Source organism: Ahaetulla prasina, chromosome 7 (genome assembly GCF_028640845.1).
Source record: "Ahaetulla prasina isolate Xishuangbanna chromosome 7, ASM2864084v1, whole genome shotgun sequence".
Taxonomy (NCBI): Eukaryota; Metazoa; Chordata; class Lepidosauria; order Squamata; family Colubridae; genus Ahaetulla; species Ahaetulla prasina.
This window is the reverse complement of record NC_080545.1, coordinates 95,012,999-95,040,861: the sequence shown is the minus strand read 5'-3', so window position 1 is coordinate 95,040,861 and position 27,863 is coordinate 95,012,999. Positions and strand designations below refer to the sequence as shown.

At 43.5% G+C, this 27,863-nt stretch overlaps 2 long non-coding RNA genes across 2 annotated transcripts in view; one reads left to right on the top strand and one right to left on the bottom strand.

Moving 5' to 3' along the window:
• The window catches only part of LOC131202516 (uncharacterized), a 46,546-nt gene that overhangs the window by 6,286 nt on the left and 12,397 nt on the right, over positions 1–27,863 (bottom strand). The window contains exon 2 of the long non-coding RNA XR_009156169.1: positions 16,558–16,656. This is a non-coding gene — a long non-coding RNA (uncharacterized LOC131202516). The remainder of the gene's footprint in view (positions 1–16,557; positions 16,657–27,863) is intronic.
• LOC131202515 (uncharacterized) overlaps positions 1–27,863 on the top strand; it is a 74,799-nt gene that overhangs the window by 45,933 nt on the left and 1,003 nt on the right. The window lies entirely within an intron of this gene.

Sequence of the window (27,863 nt, the reverse complement as noted above, 5' to 3'; positions counted from 1 at the left end):
AGATGTGATGTGGGAGTATGTTTTTTCCTCTTCTTTTGAGTTGATGTGATGGAGTTCGTCTTCAAAAGAAAGATTTTCTTGATTTCTTTTAAGGATCAACTTCATATTTGTTCTACAACGTCCAAGGTTGTTCTCCAAGGTCCCTTCCAATTTTTTTTTTATTATTATTATTATTATTATTATTATTATTATTATTATTATTATTATTATTATTATTATTATTATTATTATTATTCCGCTGAGAAGACAGGATTATACTCTAAATCAGTGCTTCTCAGCCTTGACCATTTTAAAAATATCTGGACTTCAACGCCCGGAATTCCCCAGCCAGCATTCCATTCCATTCCATTTTAGAGAATATTGGTAACTCAGAGTGTAAACTGTGAGATCTTTGGTACTCTCTGACCTTTGTTGTTTTCTGCCAGACATTTCAATATGAAACTAGATAACTGTTCTGACCTAGGCTCCCTTAAAAAGCAGGAAGCAGAGTCTTGGTCCTGGCAAAACCTCTTTTATTTACACGACTGTGAATTACTTTCATTCACAGTCAGCAAGGCCTGTCCAAACAGTTTTTCAAAGGAATATTTATCAACACAAACTGTTCTGTCCCCCCACCTCACATACGAAGACACACGAGCAAATGACGTCTACCAGTAATTTATTTTTACAAGCCGACCTGAATCCCTTTAGCAGATAAAAGTGCTGGCAGCTACTTTCTGAATGCCTGCCAAGTTTCTTATCACCTCTAGAAACAGGAGTCAGTGTATCTGTAGTCCGTTGCTGGGGCAACCAAGAGTTCAAAGAGTATTCAGAAGTCATTCACAAAGTCCAAGCCTTAATTCCAAAAAATATCCCATCCGAAACTCACGATATGCAGTTTTTGTCCGTCACAGAGCCTGCAGAACAACCCCACCCAGTTTTATCCCCTGTGGGGCATGGCTCAGTGACTCAGCAATCTCTGGCCCTTCCACACCTCTTCCTTTGCTGCGCACGCCTCTCCTTCCAACGCTGCCTGGGATCAATCCAAGATTGATTTTCATCACTCCTGTTGTGTCTGCTGCAGCCCCCGAGCCAGGCCTCCTGGCTGAGAGTGATTCAGAGAGTGAGGGGGAAGAGCCAACAGGGCTTCCCTCTGCGGGACCTTCCTCTCTGGCTCCACTCCAGGTCCCAGAGGCAGACCAGGTGGAGGAGGAGGAGCTGACATGGCCTCTTTCCCCCAACCCTTCCTCCTCCTCCCTGGCAGAGCTCCAAGAGCCAACTGAGGAGAGTCAATTGTGGCTAGATGCAAAGCGGTGATGCTGAGTGAAGTGTGTGCAGCAAAAGGAAGGAAGGGGCCGGCCCAAGGAGTGCTGAGTCACGGAGCCACACCCCACAGAATATAAAAGTGGGTGGAGCTGCCTTCGGGCTCCATAACGGACAAAAACAGACTTTTGGGAGCTTTGGCTGTGCTATTTTGTGATTCAGACTTTGGCTTCTGTTTATTCCTGAACTGCAATTATGCTGGTCTGAGGAGAACTTGGCAGGCAATCGCAGGTTCGTTGCCAGAACTGTTATCTGTCGTCGGAGTAAATTGCTGGCAAAGATAGTCAGCTCGCATGTCTTTTTGGTTGTGGTTGGGAGGGGACAGAACAACTCCCTATTACTGGGTGCTCTGACATGCCTTCCTCCTGGCCTTCAGCTGGAACCTGAGGCGTTGCCAGAAAGGAGGGTCCTGGAGAGGGAGGCCTTGTCAGCTCCTCCCCATCACTTTCAGAGCCATCTTCCTCCATGAGGACATGCTCGGGAGCCAGAGTCACAACACAAACCTTATCTCGTTTGGCAAGCTGCCATGTAACTTGTTTCCAAATGCAGTGTAAGGCAAAATGTAGCACAGTCTCTTAGAGTCATAAACAGAACTTTCCACTCTTGAAATGACTGACTGAATGAACTGTTTCCTGCAAAAGCCCACTCCCTGTTCGCTCCTCTTTTGTTTCCTATGGGAAGGGCCAATCACCTCCAAGGTGTGGCTTTACTCCCAAGTCGACCCTGCTTTCTGAGTTGTTCTTGTCTTATGGCAGCTTTGCGGATGTGCACACTGGGAACGGGCTCCAGCTGTTCCTCTGCCTCGCTGCTGTCTAACTCCCTCTCTGCCTCCAATTCAGAGCCCTCATCCAAGCTTTCCCCAGCCCCCAGGACTGGCCCACATTCCTCCCCAACCTCTTTACTATCCGACTGCCGGCAGGCCACAACAGTAATATCATGTGGAACTATGGTATCTCCATCTCCATCATCTCTAGAAAATAGTCAAACCTTTTATATACATTTGCCAAGGAAATCATCCAGACGTGGATGGCGTCCTTGATAATTATCAGGAATCAAATTAAATTTGAAGGACATCTTGCTTTTACTTTGTAGTTTAGCCTATGGTGGCAATTCATTTGAACCAGGCCAACATGTCAAGCCATCCTATGGTTTATATTGGGCCACTGCAAGTTATGTTAACTTAGGTTTAGGACTTAATCTGATAAATGAACCCAAAGTTTATGGAACTATGCTTGCTTTTGCTTCAGTTCTTTGAATTGTGTGATGTTTCGTTTTAGAGATCTATCTGAAGTTAATTCAGCTGAAGATCTGAAACACATCAGTTTGCCATACTGGATGTTTGAATCAAATCATCGTCCTGCATACCTCTGAATCAATTTAGCAATTGAGAATGTATTTGCAGATGCTCAGAAATTGTTTTCCTAATCAGTCAAGATTGCCATATTCCCAGCTGCAATGTACCGCTGTGAAAGTTGGACCATAAGGAAGGCTGAGCGCCAAAGAATTGAGGCCATTGGATTATGGTGCTGGAGAAAACTCCTGTGAGTCCCTTGGACTGCAAGGCGATCCAACCGGTCAGTCCTAGAGGAGATCAACCCTGACTGCTCTTTAGAAGGCCAGATCCTGAAGAGGAAACTCAAATACTTTGGCCACTTAATGAGAAGGAAGGACTCACTGGAGAAGAGCCTCATGATGGGAATGATTGAGGGCAAAAGAAGAAGGGGACGACAGAGAACAAGGTGGCTGGATGGAGTCACTGAAGCAGTCGGTGTGAGCTTAAATGGACTCCAGAGGATGGTAGAGGACAGGAAGGCCTGGAGGAACGTTGTCCACGGGGTTGTGATGGGTCAGACACGACTTCTCAACTAACAACAACAAATCAGGCAAGAAAAGCAAGCCAATTAGGTTCATTGCATTGAATCAAGGTATCTAATCAGTTTCCTGAACTGATTCAAATCGGAATGGACTGAGGAGCCAAACTCTCCCCTTTTTCCTCGTTTGAAAACCAGGTCTTTAAACAATGGTTGGCAGCTTTTGGCCATCCAGAAATTGCCAGATTATAAGAGTTATCATCCTATAGTGACTTCAGCTCCTGTCAATCATAGACAGGAACATCTGCGGTATCACAGTGAGAAATGTACAGATCTGTACATTGGAGAAACAAAACAGCCACTTTACAAACGCGTGGCACAACATAGAACAAACCCATCGGGACAAGATTCAGCAGATCCATCTGCATTTCAAAGACAAAAGTCAGGCTTTTGAATACAACGAAGTCCACATTCTGGACAGAGGGAACTGCTGGTTTGAAAGAGGGGCAAAAGAGGCAATTTATATTAAAATTGAACAGTCCTCTCTAAACAAGGGCAGGAATATGATACCACCGATCTCCAGTTTACCACACAATCCTTTCAGCGTTTCCAAGAAGTTTCCATAACCATTTGCACAATTCAGGTGACCCTGAGGACATAGATAAACTTCCAAGTGGCCTCAATGACTCTCAGAAAGAGTGCTAACATCCAGATGACTGCAAGGAATATAAATCCTTCCATCTTCCACCATTCGGTCAGAACTGAAGAAGCTTCTTGAATGAGAAGTGAAACCTCCTCAAGCAAAAACAAAGTCCAGTTGCCTTTTGAAAAAAGCCCCTTTGGGATGTGCAGTACCACAGGTTCTCCGGTCTTCCTTTGACCCTTGACTAATATCCGATCTTTTCTCTCAAAATAAAAAATTGTCTTGCAGAAACACAAGTATCAACACTCCAAATGAACATCTGGGGATCGGAAGAATTGAACATTCCAAATTTGTCAGGCTTTTATTTCTCAAAAGTGTTCCCCTTTTTCAATATTTTTCTCTCTGTCATTTATTGCCTTTATTGCTAAACTCTTTCTGCCTTGGTCGATTCTGACACGCTTCTTCCGTTCCAGAATCTGATTTTTTTTTAAATTTCTTTTTGTCACAACAGTATACACAAACAATTGTCATAGATAAAACAACATGTCTTGAAGAAAAAATATATATATATATATATATATATATATATATATATATATATATATATATATATATATATATATATATATATATATATATATATATATATATATATATATATATATATATATATATTTGTTTTCTGAGGTTTTCACGGGTGTTTGTATGTAGGTCTTTGGTTGTTCGGGTTTTCTCCCGTGTAAAATTCTCCCAGAAGCACGAAGCTGAAGCCTGAAGATGCATCAACTATATTAATTTGATATAATGAAGGGAACAATAGGACAGGAACGGTAGGCATTATTGTGCTCTTATGCACGCCCCTTATAGTCCTCTTAGGAATGGGGTGAGGTCAATAGTAGACAGTTTTTGGTTGAAGATTTTGGGATTTTGAGTAGAGACTATGGAGTCAGGTAATGAGTTCCAAGCGTTAACAACTCTGTTACAGAAGTCATATTTTCTGCAATTAAGTTTGAAGCGGTTGACATTTAGCTTGAATCTATTTTTTGCTCTTGTAATATTGCGATTGAAGCTGAAGTAGTCTTTTATAGGAAGGATATTGCAATAGATGATTTTGTGTGTTAAACACAGGTCATGTCGAAGTCGACGGAGTTGTAAGTTTTCTAATCCCAGGATTTCAAGTCTGTTTGTATAAGGTATTTTGTTGTTTTCGGAGGAGTGAAGAACTCTTCTAGTGAAATATTTCTGGACTCTTTCTATTGTATTTATGTCAGAGATGTGGTATGGGTTCCAGACGGATGAGCTGTATTCAAGAATAGGTCTGGCAAATGTTTTGTATGCTCTAGTTAGTAGTGTAGAGTTTTTAGAAAAGAAGCTGCGTAAAATTAGGTTTACAACTCTTAGGGCCTTTTTCGCTATGTAGTTACAGTGGGCTTTGGCATTTAGGTCATTTGATATGAGAACTCCAAGATCTTTGACAGGGTGGAGGTTTTGAGCATGTTCTGCTAACAGGAATGGATGCCGATAGTTGGCTGGTCTTTGCCATCTTGTAGATAAGAAATACCATTGGTTTTAATAGCAAGTTTTGGGCTTCACACTTTGGAAGTAGCATAATGTGCTTTCTCACAGATGAACTAGCAGTGTGTATGAAGGTAATAGAATTCTAGCGCCCTCTATGGGGTTTAAGGTGTGAAAGGAGGCACGTAAGAAAAGAGAAAACTACTTCTCTTTTGCAGAAAAAAGAAAAAGTTCTGAGGATAAAAATCATGATGCTCCTGATGACCAACAGACAGTATATGGCCAAACAGTCTCTGTATACTTCTTTTATCTCTCTCTCTCTCTCTCTCTCTCTCTCGTTTTTATATTCAGTCCACATTCGTTCCACACCTAGTTTTTCCTGATTTTATCTCTTCTTGTTTCAACACACAATTTTTAGTACTCTATTCCCATTGCATTCAACACACTGCTATGGCTTTTTTTCTTTCTTTCTGATGTACCTAACTCTCACATCCATGTAACAATGTGGGCAGAAAAAGATGTGCTCTTTCACAAATATACATTCTTCTGAGAATGTCTAGCGCAGGGGAGATTTCAACAAAGCAAATAGACAAATGGGACTCACCTTGGCAAATTTCTAGGGGAGTGAAGCTTCTTCTTCTTCTTCTTCTTCTTCTTCTTCTTCTTCTTCTTCTTCTTCTTCTTCTTCTTCTTCTTCTTCTTCTTCTTCTTCTTCTTCTTCTTCTTCTTCTTCTTCTTCTTCTTCTTCTTCTTCTTCTTCTTCTTCTTCTTCTTCTTCTTCTTCTTCTTCTTCTTCTTCTTCTCCCCCTCCCCTCCTCCCCCTCCCCCTCCTCCTCCTTCTTCCTCCTCCTCTTCCTCTTCCTCTTCTCCATCTGCTTTATTAGTCCAGCATCATCTTGTCTCCTCCTCCTCCTCCTTCCTCTTCCTCTTCCCTCTTCCTCTTCCTCTTCTCCACCTGCTTTAATTAGTCCAACATCATCTTGTCTCCTCCTCCTCCTCCCTCTTCCTCTTCCTCTTCCTCTTCCTCTTCTCCACCTGCTTTAATTAGTCCAGCATCATCTTGTCTCCTCTTCCTCCTCCTCCTCCTTCCTCTTCCTCTTCCCTCTTCCTCTTCTCCACCTGCTTTAATTAGTCCAGCATCATCTTGTCTCCTCCTCCTCCTCCCCCTTCCTCTTCCTCTTCCTCTTCTCCACCTGCTTTAATTAGTCCAGCATCATCTTGTCTCCTCTTCCTCCTCCTCCTCCTTCCTCTTCCCTCTTCCTCTTCTCCACCTGCTTTAATTAGTCCAGCATCATCTTGTCTCCTCCTCCTCCTCCCTCTTCCTCTTCCTTTTCCCTCTTCCTCTTCCTCTTCTCCACCTGCTTTAATTAGTCCAGCATCATCTTGTCTGCTCCTCCTCCTCCTCCTCCTTCCTCTTCCTCTTCCTCTTCCTCTTCCCTCTTCCTCTTCCTCTTCCTCTTTTTCACCTGCTTTAATTAGTCAAGCATCATCTTGTCTCCTCCTCCTCCTTTCGCTGATGTAACTTTGCAACTCTTGCAAATTGAGGATTATCTGTATTGGTTACTTATTTATTTAGCACATGGTAAAATACTGCATTGGTATAAGACATCACCAGTAGCATTCTCCCAAACATCAGTCGTAGGTATGGTTTGCACATACATGTACAGCAAACAAGATGCATAATTACTCCATAAGCGAATCACATCCATAACTGAAATTGTCTCTAGTCACACCAATTTAGTACACCTGTAGTTTCCCATCTTTCAACATTCTCACAGCATTTATGATTCCCTTTCAGATGTGACATCACACGTTTCAATTTCACTCTTTTAAGATATGAGCATTGTATCTCCATACAGTAAAGACCCCCATAGATCCCCTTACAAATCTTTAAAATACTCCTTACAGCATTCCCTCATTAGAGTTTCATCCCAACTTCACCTTTTTAATTATAATTCCATTGATTCTTCTGCCAACTCCTGTTTATAGTCTTTTTTACCCACTTGCAAAACAATGTTTATTTCCTGAAAATCATTTTATATAGATAGTTCTGGATTTACAACAGTTTTGTTTAATTGGACAAAAAGTACCATTTTATCCAACCAGTACAATTAAGACTGGGTGAAACCAAGCTTAATAGAAGTAACTGCTTATACTTCCTTATATTTCCTCATATACATGTGTATATACTATATAATCATTTTGGGTGAGGCTTGTGTATATTGTTATGACAAAAATAAATAAATAAATAAAAATAAAACTGTGAGAGGGATCTTGGAATCTTAGTGGACAACCAATTAAATGTGAGCCAGCAGTGTGAGGCGGCAGCCAAAAAAGCCAACTAAGTTGCATTAACAGAGGGATACAATCAAGATCAAGTGAGGTAGTAATACCACTCTATAAAGCCTTAGTAAGACCACACCTAGAGTACTGCATCCAGTTTTGGTCACCACACTATTAAAAAGATGTTGAAACTCTAGAAAGAGTGCAGAGAAGAGCAACCAGGATGATTAGGGGACAGGAGGATAAAACATTTGATGAACGGTTGCAGGAACTGGGTATGGCTAGTCTAGTGAAGAGAAGGACCAGGGGAGACATGATAGCAGTCTTCCAATATTTGAGGTGCTGTCACAGAGAGGAAGGGGTCACTATTTTCCCAAGTACCCAAAGACCAGACAAGGAATAATGGATGGAAACTGATCAAGAAGATATTTAACTTAGAAATAAGGAGAGTTTTTCTGACAGTGAGAACAATCAACCAATGGAACAGAAGTTGCCTTTAGAAGTTGTGGGAGCTTCATCACTGGAAGAAGAAGAAATTAGAAACAAGAAGAAATCAATTAATTCAATTAGAATAAAGTTGGAAGGGACCTTGGAGATCTTCTAGTCCAACCCCCTGCTCAAACAGGAGACACGTACCATTTCAGATAGGACTGCCCTCTGTCAAAAATGGTTTGTCAGATAGGGTTTGCTTGGGCAGGGGGTTTGAAATAGGTGATCTACAAGGTCCCTTCCAACTCTATTAATCTGTCTATCTGGATGGCATTTATGACCATTTTTCACACTTATGACCATCGCACGGTCCCGTGATCGAAATACAGACTCTTGGCCACTGGCTCGTATTTATGACGGTTGCAGTGTCCTGGGAGGTCACGTGATCCCCTTTTGCGACCTTGTGACAAACGAAGTCAAACGAGGAAGCCAGATTCACTTAACGACTGTGTTACTAATTCAACAACCGCAGTGATTCACTTAACAACCGTGGCAAGAAAGATCGTAAAATGGCCCAAAATTCGCTCAGCAACAGAAATTTTGGGCTCAGTTGTGCTCGTTTGTCGGGGATCACCTGTGTGGCCATGGAAGGCAACTTCTGAAAGAGATGGGGACACCCCCCCTTACCCCAACCTTCACTGTGTGGAAACTTCAAGCTGTGACGATTAAACATTTCCACAGAACTGTTTCATATTTTTTTTTCTCTCCCAACTACTGCACAACATATTAAATGGGGAATATAATGAAGCAAAAGCCACAAAGTGGGCGGTTTCCATGAAAGATTTGGATAGTTTTGCATATCCGTAGGAGGCATCAAAGTAACTTCACTACCACCTCTGGAATGTTCTGGAAAAGTAGGTCACCATTAGTGCTCCCCAGTGGCTAGGAGGCAATTGAAGCTTCCTACAGAGATGGAAAACATATGCAAAGAGACCAGGGTGAGGATCGACATGGAAGTAGTAGTGACTTTCTCAGGGGTTCATGAGGTATTTCCATTGAAAGGCACAAAGTTGTGCCTTTGTGATGAATCACCTCAGGATTTCAAGTAGGTGAACAAGAACAACCAGGTCATCTTCAGGCAATCCGGTTGTTTTACAACAACCCAGTTGTTTTACAACCTTGTTTTACAACTAGCAGTATTAAGCTGAGGTAAAGGTTCCCCTCGCACATTTGTGCTAGTCGTTCCCGACTCTAGGGGGCGGTGCTCATCTCCATTTCAAAGCCGAAGAGCCAGCGCTGTCCAAAGACGTCTCTGTGGTCATGTGGCTGGCATGACTCAACGCCAAAAGGCGCACGGAACGCTGTTCCCTTCCCACCAAAGGTGGTCCCTATTTTTCTACTTGCATTTTTTACCTGCTTTCGAACTGCTAGGTTGACAGAAGCTGGGACAAGTAACGGGAGCTCACCCTGTTACGAGGCACTAGGGATTCGAACCGCTGAACTGCCAACCTTTTGATCGGCAAGCGCAGCATCTTAGCCACTGAGCCACCGCATCCCTGTCATTATTAAGCTACCTGGTCCATAGTTCTGTGGTCCTTACCTGGTCCCTTTTCTTGACTATAGGTAATCCTCGACTTACGATCACGACTGAGCCCCATAATTTCTGTTTAATTAATTTATCATTTTCAAGTGGCAGTTCTAAACACCACTAAAAACTACCTGTCTAAATGTGGAGCTCCTTTACAAAGGTGAGAGTCAAGTTACAAGCCGTATTCCTGTAAGGGACCTTGGAGATCTTCTAGTCCAACCCCTTGCTCAAGCAGGAGACCCTTATACCATTTCAGACAAGTAACTATCCGATCTCTTCCTCCGGAGACAATTCAGAAGGTGTGTTCTTTGTCTTAAAGTAGAGACGATCTGCTATTGCTTCATCTATTTAGTTACAGGTAGTCCTTGACATACGACCCTAAATTTTTATTGCTAAGTGAGACAATTGTTAAGTGAGTTTTGCTCCATTTTACAACCTTTCTTGCCAGAGTGGTTAGGTGATTCACTACACTAAGTTAGTAACAAGGTTGTTAAATTTTTTATTTTATTTTTATTTATTTATTTTGTCACAACAGTATATATAAGCATAAGCATGAAAATAACTATATAATATCTAAGCATATATATATAAGCATAAGTATGTGATAACTGTATTGATTGGATGTAATGAAAGGAAACAATAGGACAGGAACGGTAGGCACGTTTGTGCTCTTATGCACAAATCTGGCTGCTCCCCATGATTTTGCTTGTCAGAAGATTGCAAAAGGGGATCATTGTAATTTTGAATGGTCACTAAACGGATGGCTGTAAGTTGAGGATTATTTTTATTTTTATTTATTTATTTATTTATTTATTTGTCATAACAGTATCCATAAGCATAAGCATGAAGTATCTATACAACACATAACTATATATATGAATATAAGCATGTAATAACTATATAAATGGTATCTAATGAATTGTCTGTCTTGAAATTATGAATTATGAATTATCTGTCTTGAAAGCATTTTTTTTTTTGCCTTTTCTAACTTCTGTGATTTACCAATTCTCTGGTAGCTTGCCAGCTCTCCAAAAGTTTTCAAAAACTATAGACAATGGTTCTCAAATGATGTCCGCTAACTTCTTCAGCATCTGAGAGTTCAATTGGTTTGCCCATGGAGAATTGAATTCATTTAAGGTGTTTTTTTTTTTGAGGGGGGGGGAGGGGGAGGGGAGGATTTTGACCATACCTCAAGCTGAGTCTTGAGCCTCATTTCCCCTTTTGCTCAATCATGTTAAGGAAGGTTTCTCCGCTTCTTATGAGAGGAGAGGGATGCGAAGAGGGTATCAGGCAGTTGGCTTATTTATTAAGCGGATTTCTATTCCATCCCGACTCCCAGTGGCTCAGATAAATAAATAATACAGTTAAAATATCCAGTGTACAGTCTAAAACCACACACACACACACACACACACACACACACACACACACACACATATATTCTGAGGTTTTCGCGGGTGTTTGTATGTAGGTCTTTGGTTATTCGGGTTTTCTCCCGTGTAAAATTGGAAGTGTCTTGGCGACGTTTCGACGAAGTCTCATTCGTCATCTTCAGGCTTCAGCTTCGTGCTTCTGGGAGCAATGTGTGATTGCAGCTGTTTCTTCCTTTTAACTGCTCCTGGGGGTTTGCACCGCCACCCAGCACAGATCAACTCCGTAGCCAAGACACTCATTTCCAGAACAAAATGCTTAGCTGATGAACAACACCTAAAAACCGAACTACATACTCTCACTAACGTACTAACATCCAATGGATTTCAAAGAAATAAGATTACCAAGCTAATCCAAAAAGAACCCCCCACTAAAATCCAAGACAGAGAACAAGAAAACGGCACAGCCCTCCTCCCATATATAAAAGGCACCACAGACAGAATCAGCAAGATCCTCCACAAACACAACATCAAGACAGCATTCTGCACAAACCGAAAAATATCCACCATCCTAAGAAACCCCAAAGACAAAATTGAGTTAGAAAATCAAGGAGTATATGAAATCCCATGCACCGCCTGCCCCACCACATACATCGGACAAACCAACAGAAGAATAAGTGCACGCATTGAAGAACACAAGAACTCAGTCAAAAAAGAGGAACCAACTTCTTCCCTGGTCCAACATCTTAAAGCCACAGGACATGATATTGACTTTAAAAAGACCAGAACTATCGCCAAAACTGAACACTTTAACAACAGAATAATCAGAGAAGCCATTGAGATAGAAAAACGCCCACACAGCATGAACAAACGAGATGATACCTCCCGCCTACCAGCCATTTGGAAACCCGCCCTTATTGACAAACGAGTCCCTAACACGAGGAATGACACCAGACCCACACTCACGAGGTCCACACAGGATGTCACCACCACACATCCACCCAGAAAGCAGACCCAAACCCACACTGATCAGGAAGCACGACCAAGGACCAGAAGCCAGACCACAGCTGCAACATTAGCCATTTCAAACCCCTCCAATCCATACATGCAGCAGACAGACACCCACTATGAAGATGTAGCACGACCACGAACACGAAGCCAAACAACAGCAATGCAGCTCACCAGCTCAAATCCCCCTGCAACTCAGACTAATCTGAGCACAACCAAGCCCCCACCCAAACAGGACACACCCCCAGCCAATCAGAGCAGAAACCCCCCCCCCATCCAATCAGAGCACAGCCAAGCTTCCACCCAATCAGTTCAAACCCCCACTAGCAGTTAAAAGGAAGAAACAGCTGCAATCACACATTGCTCCCAGAAGCACGAAGCTGAAGCCTGAAGATGACGAATGAGACTTCGTCGAAACGTTGCCAAGACACTTCCAATTTTACACGGGAGAAAACCCGAATAACCAAAGACCTACATACATACATACATACATACATACATACATACATACATACATATATACACATACATATATATACATCTATCTATCTATCTATCAAGAGTTATGGGCAACTCTACACAGGGGCGCGGTGGCTCAGGGGCTAGGACGTTGAGCTTGTCAATCTAAAGGTCGGCAGCTCAGTGGTTTGAATCCGTAGTGCTGCTGTGTAATGGGGTGAGCTCCCGTTACTTGTCCCAGCTTCTGCCAACCTAGCAGTTTCGAAAGCATGTAAAAATGCAAGTAGAAAAAATAGGGACCACCTTTGGTGGGAAGGTAACTGCGTTCCGTGCACCTTTGGCATTGAGTCATGCCGGCCACATGACCACGGAGACGTCTTCGGACAGCGCTGGCTCTTCGGCTTTGAAACGGAGATGAGCACCGCCCCCTAGAGTCGGGAACGACTAGCACAAATGTGCGAGGGGAACCTTTACCTTTACCTTTACCTACCTATTCAGTTTTCTGCCTACCTTAGCAGAACTGTTAACACAGATTTAAATTCTATTATGCTGAGATGAACGCTGAGCTTTATTAGTTTTGGGGGACAAAACCCCCCACAGAGGTAGCTGGTGCCGGCGTCAAAAGACTAGATCAGATAAATTGGTCCTGGTGTTCTTGGAAAGAAATATGAGTTTCATTTCATATCGCTTTTGAAAATCATACCCAGGTCCGTTGGAATTAACTGTCTCAGCACTTTGTAAGATGAGATGTTCAATGGGTAGGGTGGTGGAAAGGCAGCAGTATTATTAATTCATTTGCAGTGGCTGGGCTATCAATATGACTACGGCACACAGGACGTTATGGCAGGGAAGTTAAAGTGGTCAGCAGAAGGCAATGAACTAAAAAAATGATTAATCAGGCATTTAGCTGGTAGACATTTATCTATCGTGGGGCATCTGATGGATGGCACGAAGAGGAGATAAGAATTTTTGATTTGCAGAGTTTGGAGATCCCATTCCTAGAACAGGACCATAAAACCTCTTTAAAGGTTTGCTTAGAAGAGGCAAACTCTTATATACATCATAATTTACGGAGCTAATGAATGCATTTCATGGAGTAGACCGGTTGTGGTGCCTGGAGTTTGCACCCACAGTCTTCTCTCAAGGGCAGGAGGCAGGGGTGGGATTCAGCCAGTTCAGACTGGTTTGGGGAAAACGGATGCTAATTTTACATCTGGTTCACCGAACCGGTAGTTACAAGGACTGGCTGGCCCACCTCACCCCACCCTGCTCCTCCCAGGAGTCTCCATGCGGTCCATTTTGGATGCCAGGTAAGTGCAGCGCCTACGCAGAGGCTCTGGGAGGGCGAAAAACGGGCCTCCCAGGAGTTCTGGAAGTCTGGAAACGGGGCCCTTTCTTGCCTCCGGAAGGCCTCCAGAGCCTGGGGAAGGCCATTTTCACCCTCCCAGAGGCTCAAGGAAGGCCTCTGGAGCTTGGGGAGGGTGAAAACGCCCCGCACCCCCACCATGGTGTAGGAGGCTGAGTAGGCCACGCCCACCCAGCAGCTGGGCAGAGAACTGGTTGCTAAAATTTTTGAATCCCACCTCTGGCAGGAGGGAGTAGATTGCAGCAGCAGTGGTGGCCATGGGTATCTCATGTGGGCATACAGTGCCAGCCAATTGCCTCAGGATGAGACGGTCTATGGAAGTTCTCCATCATTCAGGTCGTGGTTGTCCCAAAGGTGCTTCCCCCCCAAAAAAAAAATCAAATAGACTTTCTTGGTTTCTTCTTCTGCTTTTTTCCTTTGAAAATGTTAGAACTGAAGAAGCTTCTTGGATGAGAAACTGAAATGCAAGTGGGCATTGTGCACTGCCCAAAGGCTACCCTACAAGGGCAAATTATGTATTGTAAAGATCCCTTGCAGGTGGGGGATACTTCCAATAAAATCTACTGGATTCCCTGCATGGATTGTCTCTGTGACTGTTGTGTCTGCACCCCCCGAGCTGGGAGCCCTGCCAGAAAGTGACTTGGAAAGTGAGGGGGAAGGGCCATCAGGACATATCTCTGGAGCACCGGCTTCCCTGGCTCAGCTCCAGGAGCCAGAGGCAGGCCAAGTGGAGGAGATAATGAGGCCTCCGTCCCCTGATTCTTTCTCCCCAGGCCATGCCTCCAGACCCAGCTGATGGCAATCAGGCCTGGCTGGACCCTAGGTTTCGTAGGCAGGAGAGGTGGGAACAACAGAAGCAGGGGTGGGGCAGGCCTAAGAAGTGCTGAGTCATGGAGCCACACCCCGCAGGATATAAAAGCAGCAAGGGCTGCTATACCTCTTTGTAGCAGGCAAATCAGCTGCTTGACTAGAGCTGAAGTTCTGTTTGTTGACTCATCAGCATCCAGGGAGATAACAGAGACACTTGGCACACGCTCGCTAGTTTGCTGCCAGAGCTGATAGTGACGGCTAATTAAGCCATCGCTCGGATGGAGGCCAGGGGGACAGAACAGCGACTATGTAGGACAGACGGGGAGGAAACTAACTACCAGAACACAAGTGAATGGTCAGACCCAAACTCATTGGTAGCCTCACATTGCAATGAATAAGGACATACATTCAATTTTGCAGCTAATGAGATTGTTGGACAAGCAGGCCCAAAAACAGCCAGGGAACTGATGAAAGCCTAGGCCTTTGTCCGTCAACAGGAGTGCTGATTTACCACCAGCTTATTAAATACTTAGTTACCGAGGGCTTGGCAGAAGCACAAGGAAACAACAGCCAGTGACTTAACACCTCCATCAACACCCCAATCAACAACTGAAAATCCACACACAACTACGCACCACGTATCGTACTTTTCAGAGTATAAGACACACTTCACACACACCCCAAAAGAGGGTGGAAATGTTGGTGTGTCTTATACACCGAATACAGTCATTTTTGGCCTCCCGAAGCCCTGCCTGACGTGTCCCATTTTTGTGAAAAACGGGGCATGCAGAGGCTTTGAGAGGCCTGCAGAGTGCTCCTGTGGGCTGGGGAGGGCAAAAATGCCCTCATTTTTGGCCTACCAAACCCCACCCCCCCATGCATCATGTTTTTGCCCTCCCTGACCTCCAGGAGCACTCGGCAGGCCTCCCAAACCCTCTGTGAGCCCCGTTTTTGCGAAACAGGAAGGGAGCAAAATTCACTTAGCAACGCCCTCACTTAGCCATGGAAATGTAGGCCTCCATTGTGGCCGTAAGTCAAGGGCTGTCTGTACTGCTTCTCACAGAGAAACTTTTAAAAGCTGGGCCACTTAATATTTTCAAACCTTGGTTCTCTCTTTTGGCGGACATGATCAGGTTCAAATTATTCTACTTTGGACACATGTTGTAAAGTACTAGCGCTCTGGATAAGGCAGGACAAGAAGCAGTGGATGGAAACTAATCAAGGAGAGAAGCAACTTAGCACTAAGGAGAGATTTGCTGACAGTTAGAAACAATTAATCTGTGGAATGACTTGCCTCCAGAAGTTGTGAATGCTCCAACACTGGAAGTTTTAAAGAAGATGTTGGATAACCATTTGTCTGAAGTGGTGTAGGATTTCCTGCCTAAGCAGCGGGTTGGACTAGAAGATCTCCAAGGTCCCTTCCAACTCTGTTGTTCTGTTATTTTGTTACGGTTCTAATGATGGGAAAGGTGGAAGAAGAAGAAAAAAGGATGAACAGAAGCAAGATAGATGAATTCGTTTCATGCATCTTTGGGCGATTTGAAGGAACATGTTAGAGGTAGATAATCACAGAGAAAAATCTATGTGGTCAGTAGGAGTCTAAAATCCTCTTGATGGCTCATAATTAATCAATCAACCACTCAGCATCTAAATTATTTAACTCCCTGTTTTTGATAAATAGCCAAAGTTAAGTTGTGTTAAAACTCTCGGATATCTGACAAGTGAGGTAGATTTAGAAGTGGAAAAGAGATTTAACTGCTTTGTAATTAACATATTGGATAAAGGGAAGCTCTTCACAATCTTATATTTTAATTATAATGAGGGGGAATGAGAAATGTAAAGCCAGCTGATTATATTTGATTGTTTTATCTTTGGAATTTTGTTGTAGTTTGGTTTTATCTGCTTGTAACCTGCTGTGAGTCAATCTGATTTGGGAGTATACAAATATAGTAAACAAATCGCGATATACTTACAAAATGTAATTCTTTAATGATGTGATTCTTCAGACGTAATGAACTTCTTCGCCCATTTATCCTCAGCCAGCATTTTCTATTAGGAAGATTATTTTAGACCTACACGGAAAGCAAGGGGATAAAGAGAACAATAAAACTTATGTTTGTATTGTTCTTTTCCAAGTCTCCTTTCTATTTATGCATGCTCATATTTGCAAGCTAACAAATTAGCAAGTCGTTGTGTGTGTGTGTGTTTGTGTGTGTGTGTGTGTTGGCTCATGGTTAAGATGCTGGGTTTGTCATTTGGAAAGCTGGCAGCCCAGGTTCGAGACCCAAGTGCACGACGGGATGAGTTCCTGTCCTCGCCTCACCTCCTGTCAACCAATGGTGGAATTCAAATTTTTTTACTACCGGTTCTGTGGGTGTGGCTTGGTGGGAGTGGCAGGAGAAGGATACTGCACTCTAGGGGAAGGCTATTGCAAAATCTCCATTCCCACCCCACTTTGGGGCCAGCCAGAGGTGGTATTTGGTTCTCCAAACTACTGCTTTAGTCATTTTTGTTCCAAATAAATATTTATTTATTTATTTATTTATTTTATTTTATTTTATTTTATTTTATTTTATTTTATTTTATTTTATTTTATTTTATTTTATTTTATTTTATTTTATTTATTTATTTGCATTTATATCCCGCCCTTCTCCGAAGACTCAAGGCGGCTTACACTATGTCAAGCAATAGTCTTCATCCATTTGTATATTATATACAAAGTCAACTTATTGCCAACAATCTGGGTCCTCATTTTACCTACCTTATAAAGGATGGAAGGCTGAGTCAACCTTGGGCCTGGTGGGACTTGAACCTGCAATAATTGCAAGCAGCTGCTGTTAATAACAGACTGTCTTAGCAGTCTGAGCCACTCAAGGACTATTATTAATATTAATAATATTAATATTAATAATATTAAAAAATAAGCTTCCATTGAGTCAAATTCTTCAGCAGATTAGGGAAAGTCAGTCAAACTTTGGAGTTTCACATCTTCTTTTCAAAGTTCATCGTGTGGCTTTAACTCATTTGAAGAGAATCTGGTGAATTCTTATAGTTTTTTTTAATAATTATTCCTTGCACATTTCTTTATTTCAGAATGTTCCCCCCCCCCCAGGTAATTCATAGGGGGAGGAAGTAAGCAAAGAAAAAGATACCGAGACACACACACACAGTGAGAAGGAAACAATTATTTCAGTAATGCAATTTGATGCCACAGGTTCTCCAAACAGGGCAATGAATATGGAGATGCCAAACTTTCGATTAGTCGCTCAGGTGTGTGGAAACGCAGTGCAAGGCCATTATTAATCAGGAATAAATTGAGGGCTGCAATCTCTCTTACGGTATCTGCGTGACAAATGAAGAGAGTTGCATCTGATTCCAAAAGCGCCCTCAAGTTTTCAAATCAATATGTGTCCGGTGTAGAACCACAACTCCGATCGGGATAAGGAATGCAAAAGCTCCTAGTGTAACGTGTGAGGAGGGAGAGCGAACAAAGGACAAGCAAGTTGAATGGAAGGAGCCCCCCCTTTTTAAATCTGAGGGCATTATTATTGTTATTTCCAGCATGTGTTTCATTTAGTGATAAGATGCACCGGCGCTAAATTAATGCTACCTAGTTTTAGCCGATAAGCCCGAGGTAATGAACGCATCTTCCATCCATCTCTAGGAAAACGTAAATTAGAAACAAAATGAAGGTGTTTATATAACTCTTTTTTTCCCCTTTTTTAATTTGCTCTTTCAACGCTCTGGAGTGGCTGCTGAAAGAGTTAGAGATAAAGTTTTTAATGCAAATGGGCCAGAAGGTTCCCAAACCATTCTACGCTCCTGCTTATGCACGCTTCTTATAAAAAGTGGTTTTGCTGTAGGAAAAAATGTCATTGAATTTCAGGCCCTGGAAAATAAATGCTCCTTGAGTTGGAAGGTAATAGGCTTGATAGCAAATGAACGTATGATATTCTTCTGCTTTTTCCCAGTTCTGTGATTGGTAGCTCTGAGTATATATGTATATACTGTATGTCGCTGTGTATGTTTGTGCGTGAGACACACAAAGAAAGAGAAGGAAAGAGACTGTGTGTAAAGAGAGAGAGAAAAGCATTTGAGAGAAAGAAAAAGTGAGAGAATATGAGTATGAGAGAGAGAAAGAGAGAGAGAGAACGAAAGAAAGAAAGAAAGAAAGAAAGAAAATGTGTGCATGAGAGAGAAAGCAACAGAGAGAATGGTATGAGAGAGAAAGAGAAAAAAGAAGGAAGGAAGAAAGGAAGGAAGGAAGGAAGGAAAAAAGAAAGAAAGAAAGAAAAGAGAATGTGTGCATGTGAGAGAAAGAGAGTGTGCATAAGAGAGAGATAAAGAGAAAAAGAGGGAGAAAAGAAGGAAAGAAGGAAGAAGGAAGGAGGAATGGAAGGAAGAAAGGGAGGAAAGAAAGAAAGAAGAAAGAAAGAAGAAGGAAGGAAGGAAGAAAGAAAGAAAGAAAGAAAGAAAGAAGAGAATGTGTGCATGTGAGAGAAAGAGAGAGCGTGCATATGAGAGAGATAAAGAGAAAAAGAGGGAGAAAAAAAGGAAAGAAGGAAGAAGGAAGGAGGGATGGAAGGAAAGAAAGAAGAAAGAAAGAAAGAAGGAAGGAGGGAAGGAAAAAGAAAGAAAGAAAGAGAATGTGTGTATAAGAGAGAAAAGAGGAGAAAGAGAAAGAAACAAAGTGAGAAAGAGAGTGTGCATAAGAGAGAGATAAAGAGAAAAGAGGAGAAAAGAAGGAAAGAAGGAAGAAGGAAGGAGGAATGGAAGGAAGAAAGGAGGAAAGAAAGAAAGAAGAAAGAAAGAAAGAAGGAAGGAAGGAAGGAAAAAAGAAAGAAAGAAAAGAGAATGTGTGTATGTGAGAGAAAGAGAGTGTGCATAAGAGAGATAAAGAGAAAAAGAGGGAGAAAAGAAGGAAAGAAGGAAGAAGGAAGGAGGAATGGAAGGAAGAAAGGGAGGAAAGAAAGAAAGAGAAAAAGAGGGAAGAAGGAAGGAAGGAAGGATATGTGTATGAGAGAGAAAAAAGAGGGAGAAAGAGAGAAAGAAACAAAGTGAGAAAGGGAGAGAGTAATAGAAAGAAAGAGAGAGAGAAGAGACTTGAAAATTGCTGTAGCATCTGTTTATTTAAAATACATAGGCACAGCATACCAGCGAAGAAGAAGCCAACATACATGGGCCACCCAGGATGATCTAAATCTGGCATGGCTCCAGCACCCCACGATCTTAAAGCATCTTTGGAGTCTGAAACCAGAAACCTATTTGTCATGTTGGCTTCCCCAGTCCCAAAATACCCGTTTCTCTCTCTCTTGTAAATAGCCCTTTTCTCCAAGTTGTTCAGATCTACACCTGACCCTCAAATTAGGAAAATGCAACGCGTAGCTTTTTAGAATAGAATAGAATAGAATAGAATTTTTTTATTGGCCACGTGTGATTGGACACACAAGGAATTTGTCTTTGGTGCATATGCTCTCAGTGTATATAAAAGAAAAGATACCTTCATCAAGGTACAACATTTACAACACAAATGATGGTCAATATATCAATGTAAGGATACCAGCAACAAAGTTACAATCATACAGTCATAAGTGGGAGGAGATGGGTGATGGGAACGATGAGAAGATTAATAGTAGTGGAGATTTAGTCAATAGTTTGACAGTGTTGAGGGAATTATTTGTTTAGCAGAGTGATGGCCTTCAGGAAACAACTGTTCTTGTGTCTGGTTGTTCTGGTGTGCAGTGCTCTATAGCGTCGTTTTGAGGGTAGGAGTTGAAACAGTTTATGTCCTGGATGTGAGGGGTCTGTAAATATTTTCACGGCCCTCTTCTTCTTCTTTTTTTTATTGAAAAAGTTTTAACAAACATTTTTCCCCCTTTTCCCCCCCTTCCCCCCGCAAAACCCCCTTCCCCCCTCCCTTCACCCACCCCCCGCTTCCCGGGTCAATCACAAGGTATTGTTATACATAAACCAAACATAGAATAAAATTTTCCCTTCTAATCCAATTCATACTATTTGTTCCAGATTATATAATAACCTGTCTCTTCTTTCTCTTTAATTTCTTTTGTTAACTTGTCCATTTCGGCACATTCTGAAACTTTCCCTATCACTTCTTCATCTGTTGGTGTCTTTTCCTGTTTCCAATTTTGTGCAAATGTTATTCGTGCAGCTGTTATAATGTGTAAAAGCAGATATTTTATTTCTTTGGTGTATGTTCTCCTAAGGATTCCTAGTAAAACTGTTTCTGGCTTACTTTCAACTAGTTATTCTGTTATTTTTTCTAGCCACTTTTTTTTTTTTTTTAAAGAAAAGAAAATTCACAATGCCTGGCCTGAGGGCACGAGTTCAAATCTTAGTTAGGAGCATGCTGCTTTCTCAACATGGCTGCTGCATGATGGCAGCAGGGAGAACAAGGCGATGGATGGGTGTTGGATCCAACAAGGCGGTGAAAAACATCTTACTGAATCCAACTACATTACAACCTCATGATAGATTTATGGGGCCTGGGATGGGGGCCAAACTGTTCTCTTCTGGGGGTGACAATCTGTCTTGGAAAGGTGGATCCAGCAAGCCAAGGTGCTGAATCATATAAGTGGGAGAAGAAGGAGGTGACGATGAGAAGGTTGGGTGCTCCCCTCTGGCACGTAGTCCCATGATCCAACCCAAAAGGATAATGACGGAAATGAGGTATTTACTACTTAGTTCTAAACCGTGCAAATTGATGTGTGAAAAGCACCATGAAGAGTGATGGCAAGGAAAGAAAGGAGGAGGAGGAGGAGGAGAAAGGGAGAAGGGAGGAAAAGGGTGGAGGATGGAGGAGAATAAGGAGGAGAGGATGATGAAGAACTGGGAAGAGGAGGAGCTAAGATGGAAGAGAAGAGAAGAATAAAGAGTAGGAAGGGGAGGAAGAAGAAGAAGATGAGGCAGAAGAAGAAGAGAAGGAGAATTAGAATCAGAAGAAGAAGAATTAAGAAGAAATAGCAGAATTAGAAAAAGAATTAGAATTAAGAAGAATTAGAAGAAGAATCAGAAGAATCAGAAGAATCAGAAGAATTAGAATTATTTAGAATTAGAAGAAGAAAAAGAAGAACTAGTGTAATGTATCTTTAAGAGTTTTGGAGGGAAACTTGGGCGGGAACAAGCACGTTGTTCATTGGTTGAAGCCTCAGCCAAAACTGTATATAAAGAGGTTTTCAGCGGCGGTGCTGGGTTCACTATAAACTAAAGAGCTGTTGTCACTCACTGGTCTCCTGCCTCTTTATTGCCCGAATCTAACATTGGCGGCGAAGGTGGGATATTGAGGCAGAGATCACAAAAAGAGCTGAAGTAACCAGGAATCCACGAACCCAGACAGTAAGGGCGGAAAGCAGCGATGTCCAGCTACACACCGCCAGCGCCATTCGACCCAGCTAAGGAGAAATGGGGTCGTACATGGCTCGTTTCAGTGTTTCCTCGAGCGAGCGAACTCAAGGAGTCTCGGACAATCGGAAGCGGCGTGCTTCCTAAGCCACTGCGGTCCAGAGGTTTTCGACACCGCAGAGTCACTTTCAGAGCCGATGCGGTACAGTCGGTACCGTGGCAAACACTGCAAGCGGCACTTGAGCACAAGTTCGTGAGGCAGCGGGTACAGCGCGAGGGAATCGATTAGTGTGTACATGGCGGCGTTGAAAAGCCGCGAACCATTGTGAGTACAGAGATTTGGAAGGCGCCTTGCTCGACCAGCTCATTTGTGGGGTCAGGGACATCCGATTGCGGCGGCTGCTGTCTAAAAGCAACCTGGCGCTGGCAATAGCCTTGGGCGAGGCCAGGGCTCACGAGATGTCACCAAGCGGCAGAGACCCTGCAAAGCGCAACGCCAGGGCTGGGCGCAACCCGGTCCACAATGAGGAGTCAGGCCGAATCGGAAGGTGAGGAAGAGGAAGAGGTTTTCCACGGGAGGCGGAGAGAGAAGACGGGCGAATCGTGAGTTGCGGGGGCCAACACCAGCGACAACACTGCAAGTTTAAGGCGGGTTTGCGGCGGTGCGAAAAGAAAGGCCACATAGCGCAGGCCTGTCGAGCCCCCCAACCTTCCGCCAAAATTCAAACCGACCAATCAGAGCGCGCGGGAGCAGCGGCGGCCCGGGATTGGTCCATTCAAAAGCGCGAAGTTAAACCAGACTGCCGTGAGTGGGTCACGCATCAGCGACTAGAAAAAAGATTTTACCAAGACACACATTGAAGGGTGCCGTGCCAACTGGAAGTGGACACCGGCTCATCAATCACGATTATGTCCTGGGACACCTCGTGAGAGACTTGCCAGCCGTCATGAGCGCAAGCTGCAACCCCAGAAGCTGAGAGTGCAGGACTACCAAGGGAATCGAATCCCTGTTCGAGGGTACGTCCGTCCAAGTCAAGTATGGACAGTTCAAGAAAACCCTGCCAATCACCATAGTGGATGGAACCTTACCGAGTTTGCTAGGACTGGACTGGTTCCGAGCTTTGGGCATGGGGTGACTGGGGTCTTCCGGAAGCAGTCGACCTCAAGGATGAACTAATGAAGGAGTTGAGGGCGTCTTTAAAGACTGCCTGGGCAAGTAGGGACCCCTATTTCTTTTAATCTAGACCCACAAGTTGCCCTATCAGGTTAAAGGCTAGGAGGTTCCATTCGCCCTAAAGCTGAAACCGATGTCCTTTCCAAAGGATTCAACTTTGCAGTCACTCCCAAATACATCCCCACTGAGACCATTATATGGAGTTGAAACCAGCCTGACCAAAATCAACCCCGGCGACGCTAACAAAATCAGACTAAATCACCAACATCCTCTGCAGCAGCAAGCCACCCAAAAGCAACTTACAAAGAGGAACAGACAGCACTACTTAACCTGAAAAAGATACCAGCATAATAATCCTACCAGCAGACAAGGGCAACGCCACGGTGGTTATGAACACATCTGACTACCAAACCAAATTAACCAACCTACTCCAAGACCCTGCATACAAGCCCCTAAAACAGACCCCACCACCTACCTAGAAAACCACTAGATCCAAAATAAAAGCCTCCCCATCAGCGAAGAAATCCAACAAAGAATCATTCCAGAGAGAAATCATCCAGATGCCCTAAGCTCACGGCCTCCCAAGATACACAAAGAAGGAACCCCCACTCAGACCCATAGTCAGCTCCATAGGCTCACCTCACAAAACCTAGCCAAATCGCCAAACAACTACAGCCCTATGCAGAATCCATCGCCTCACACGAAAAAAAACTCATTCCAGTTCATAGAGATCATAAAGAAACAAAACTTACAGCGACCTACTGTGAGCTTTGATGTCATATCTTCACCCAAGTGCCAATCAAAGAAGCCTTGACAGCTATCCAAAACAAATATAACCCCCAAGCACATACTAGATCTGACCAACCACTGCCTATCCAACACATACTTCATCTATAACGGACAAAAATACAAACAAATAGAAGGCGCACCCATGGGATCACCCTCTCACCTGTCATTGCCAACCTCTACATGGAACACTTTGAAACCCAAGCACTAGAAAAATCTGATCACAAACCCAAACTCTGGCTCAGATACGTAGACGACACCTTCATAATCCCACACGGAAAGAAAACTTGAAAACTTCCTCACACACCTCAATAGCCTACACCCCAAAATACAGTTCACCATGGAAACAGAAGTTAACAACCAACTTCCTTCCTAGATGTCTTAGTCTACAAGAAACCCAATGGCTCCTAGGACACACCATCTACCAGAAGAAAACACACAAACCGCTATCTGCATGCACTCACACCACCACCCAGCACAGATCAACTCCGTAGCCAAGACACTCATCTCTAGAACAAAATGCTTAGCTGAAACAACACCTAAAACCGAACTACACACTCACAAACGTTAACATCCAATGGATTCCAGAGAAATAAGATTACCAAACTAATCCAAAAGAACCCCCACTAAAACCCAAGACAGAGAGCAAGAAAATGGCACAGCCTCCTCCCATATATAAAACCACAGACAGAATCAGCAAGATCCTCCACAAACATAACATCAAGACAGCATTCTGCACAAACCAAAAATATCCACCATCCTAAGAAACCCCAAAGACAAAATTGAGTTAGAAAATCAAGGAGTATATGAAATCCCATGCACTGCCCCACCACATACATTGGACAAACCAACAGAAGAATAAGTGCACGATTGAAGAACACAAGAACTCATTCAAAAAGAGGAACCAACTTCTTCCTGGTCCAACACTTTAAAGTCACAGGAATTGACTTTAAAAAGACCAGAACTATCGCCAAAACTGAACACTTTAACAACAGAATAATCAGAGAAGCCATCGAGATAGAAAACGCCCACACAGCATGAACAAACGAGATGATACCTCCGCCTACCAGCCATTTGGAAACCTGCCTTATTGATTGTCCCTAACACGAGGAATGACACCAGACCCACACTCACGAGGTCCACAGGATGTCACCACACATCCACCCAGAAAGCACACCCAAACCCACACTGATCAGAAGCACACCAAGGACCAGAAGCCAGACCGCAGCTGCAACATTAGCCATTCAAACCCTCCAATCCATACATGCAGCAGACTGACACCCACTACGAAGATGCACCACAAACAAGCCAAACAGCAGCAGTGCAGCTCACCAGCTCAAATCTGCAAACAGACAGACCAGCACAACTGAACCAGCCACCCCCATCCTCAGACAACCCAGTCCCCACTAGCAGTTAAAGGAAGAACAGCTGCAACACATTGCTAAGCAGAGAGATGAAGATACATGAGAAAACCCAACATTATAACAGAAATCAGAAACAAATATATATATATATATATATATATATATATATATATATATATATATATATATATATATATATATATATATATGTTTTCTATTTTATGTTTGTATATAGGTCTTTGGTTGTTCGTTTTCCCGTAAAATTGAAGTGTCTTGCTTTCACAAGTCTCATTCATCTTCAGGCTTCAGCTTGCTTCTGGGAGCAATGTGATCGCAGCTGTTTCTTCCTTTAACTGCTAGTGTTTGAACTGATTGGGTGGGAGCATGCTCTGATTGGATGTTTTTCTGTGCTCTGATTGGCTGGGGTGTGTCCTGTGTTGGTGGGGCTTGGTGTGCTCAGTCTAATCTGTGCTGCAGATTTGAGCTGGTGAGCTGCACTGCTGTTTGTCTGCTGCACAATGGATTATTTGAATGGCTAATGTCTGCGGTCTGGCTTCTGGTCCTGGTCGTTTCCTGATGTGTGGGTTTTGTGCTGGGTGATGTGTGGTGGTGACATCCTGTGTGGACCTGTGAGTGTGGGTCTGGTGTCATTCCTCGTGTTAGGGACACGTTGTCAATACATTTCAAGGCAGGTATCATCTCGTTGTTCATGCTGTGTCTCTCATATTTCTGATTATTCTGTTAAAGTGTTCAGTTTTGGCGATAGTTCTGGTTTTTAAAGTCAATATCGTGTCCTGTGACTTTAAAGTGTTGGACCAATTGACTTCAAGAAAGTTGACACTTCTAATTGACTCTTTGGACTCTGGCCCAGTCACGTCCAAAGAAGTGGCTAGGGCATCTTACAAGGACATTACAATAAGGACTGTAATGGGTTGGGTTCAAAGGGGATGGCCCGCTGCGCCGGGTGAGCGGTTCAAAGAATTTGTGAAAAAGCGAGAAGAGCTATCGGTTCAAGGGGGGTGTCTGTTATGGGGAGATAGGGTGGTGATCCCAGAGAAATTACGGAAAAAGGTACTGGAACTCCTGCATGAGGGCCACCCGGGGATCGTGAGAATGAAGGGTCTAGCAAGGAGCTATGTGTGGTGGCCCTTGATGGACAAGGAAATTAGCGACAGGGTAGGGAAATGCCAAGCCTGCCAAGAGTCAAGGCCACTACCCCCTACGGCCCCAATCAGAGAGTGGGAGAAACCCCAGGGGCCATGGTCTAGGATCCACATCGATTTTGCCGGCCCGTTCCACGGGCAAACCTTTCTAGTGGTAGTAGATGCCTACTCCAAATGGCTAGAAATCATCCTCATGAGATCCACGACGGCCGAGTCAGTGATCTTAGTCCTGAGGCACCTCTTTGTAACCCATGGGTTGCCAGACACCCTAGTTTCCGACAACGGCCCGCAATTCACGGCAACCCAGTTTGAAGGGTACTTAGCGGAGGAGGGCATCAAACATGCCCTCTCGGCGCCGTTCCACCCGGCGACGAACGGACTTGCAGAACGTTTCGTTCGGAGCGCAAAAGAAGCATTATCTAGGGTAAGGCCAGGCGATTGGCAAACAAAAATCGATATCTTCCTAGCAGTCCAACACAGAACCCCCTGTGTAACAACTGGCCGCAGCCCGGTGGAACTATTGATGGGCAGAAAGCTCAGGTGCCCATTAGACCGTCTACACCCAGCGTACACCCCAGATGGGTACAAGGGGGCACAGGGTAAAACAAGAGAAATGGCAGTAGGCGACCCGGTATGGGCACATAACTATAGCGAGGGCCCAACATGGCTAAGAGGAAAAATCCTCGAGATAACCGGGCCAAAATCATATCTGGTAGATATGGAGGATGGCCGGGTCTGGAGACGCCACATAGACCAAATAAGAAAACGGATTGCAAGTCAAACAGAAACAAATCAGCCAGGCCCTGACTACCAAATGTTTGACTTCACAGCTGACTCAAACCCGGGACAAACGGGGGACTTATCTGAGTCCGATGAGGTCCAGCGACACCAATCGGGTCCTCCTGAAGACAGCAGGGACGACTCTGCCAGTAATCCAGGGCCGGATGGCCTAGAGGAGGAGCTAGCAGGAACAAACAGTCCCTCTGGCCAGCTCGACTCACTCCCAGAAAATGGATTGCGCAGGCCCGAGAGAATTAGGAGACGCCCAGTCTACTTACGTGACTACGTAGAGAAATAAGATGCTAATTTTATGTAAATGTGGGTACAATGCGTTCTGGGAGGGAAGGAGTGTAATGTATCTTTAAGAGTTTTGGAGGGAAACTTGGGCGGGAGCAAGCACGTTGTTCATTGGTTGAAGCCTCAGCCAAAACTGTATATAAAGAGGGGTTTTTCCAGACAGCAGTCACTGGGTTCACTATAAACTAAAGAGCTGTTGTCACTCACTGGTCTCCTGCCTCTTTATTGCCCGAATTTAACAACTAGAATTTAAGAATTAGAATTAAAAGAAGAATTAGAAGAAGAAGAAATAGAAGAATTAGAATTAAAAATTAGAAGAAGAATTAGAATTAGAAGAATTAGAACCAGCGTGCCTA